Genomic DNA, 1,509 nt, shown 5'->3' on the forward strand with positions numbered 1-1,509 from the left:
ACTTTCGTGTTCAGCTTACATGTTTTGCCATTTAGTCACTCAAGACTAATAAAAACATTGCGCACATTTCGCTCTTTTCTACAATCAGAGCTCGGCAATTCTATGGCACTAACTTGATCTCTTTTGTAAGTATAAACGGTGGAAAATGTGCGCTAATTTTTTATCAAAATATTTTGGTGTTTAGCTAACTCGTAAAACATGCTCTAGCGGGAGCTCGATTTTGATGTTTGACAAGAATGTTTGTTATGTTCTCCCAAGCCAATACAGCTACCGTGAACAGGTGGTCCCAGCGAAGCAAACAAAAAAAAGAGAAAAGAAAATTGCGCGCTTGATACGGTTGAAAGCCAACTATCAAAGCTAAATCCCAGTGACTTGGAATCTCGATTTGAGCATCTTTTCTAAATATTTTGTATTTTAATTCAAGTTGAGATTCGAAGTGTATTATTTGATCGTTTGCCAGTTGCATTAAACAGTCTATTGTTAACATGTTTTACATTATCTACCTTTTATTTGTCCTTGGCCAAGGCTTGTTGTTTCAATTATACTTTTAAACCATATAAAGATGAGACAATGCAGCACCTTGTTACTTTAAGTTCATGAATTTTAAGTTATGAATTTCTTTGACGGTTGCTTTGGTATATTAAATAAACAGATTAATTAAAATAAAAAGAAATCTGCTCATATTATATGGCTCTGGTAAAACTAGAAAAGAAATATAGAGGGTTGTCCAACACTGTCTCACATTGGCCTTTGTCAAGCACCCTAACTTTTTACCATATTCACAATTTCCACCATATCCACCATTTGTCACATAGCCCTATCCCTTGACCGTGGTACTTGCAGTGTTGACTGTCTGCTATATGTATGGTGGACCACCCCTCCCTCTTACTTTTCATAACTGTTGCCATAGCCTTGTCCCTAAGCCCAGATACTTGCAGTGCTAAATGACTTTTATGTATTGATCTCCGTGCTATCAGATACTTGCAGCGCTAGAAAAACTGTAATGTTATAGATTTATAGTGCTATCAGATACTTGCAGCGCTAGAAAAACTGTAATGTTATAGATTTATAGGACCATCCCTCCGCCTGAAAGCCACATCCTACTGCATTATATCACCATTTGGCCTAGCGCTTGACAAATGGCCATTCCAAATGACAAATGGCCAATGTGAGACAGTGTTGGACAGTATTGTAAACGTTAATTTAAGAGCAGCTTGACGCCTGAAGGAACTGCAACTAAAATCTGTTGTTATAACAAATTGTCTACTTGTATACTAACTACCCATCATATTGTTACAAGCAATACGAACGTACTGCTGTATTCTACAAAGACTGTCGCTTGAACACTGTTTCTTATCCGATTACATTTTATCAAGTAGAACTTTGCCTTGAAAGGCGCAAGGAAGGAGCGTAATATATCTTATTGAATGCAGAAAATTCAAGGCCCAGTATGTAGGTGCAAGGTAGGTAAAAGGTGATAATTCTGGTGTTCACGCGCAGGTGTTTGCA

The sequence above is a fragment of the Nematostella vectensis genome, chromosome 5 (genome assembly GCF_932526225.1).
Source record: "Nematostella vectensis chromosome 5, jaNemVect1.1, whole genome shotgun sequence".
NCBI classification, from domain to species: Eukaryota; Metazoa; Cnidaria; class Anthozoa; order Actiniaria; family Edwardsiidae; genus Nematostella; species Nematostella vectensis.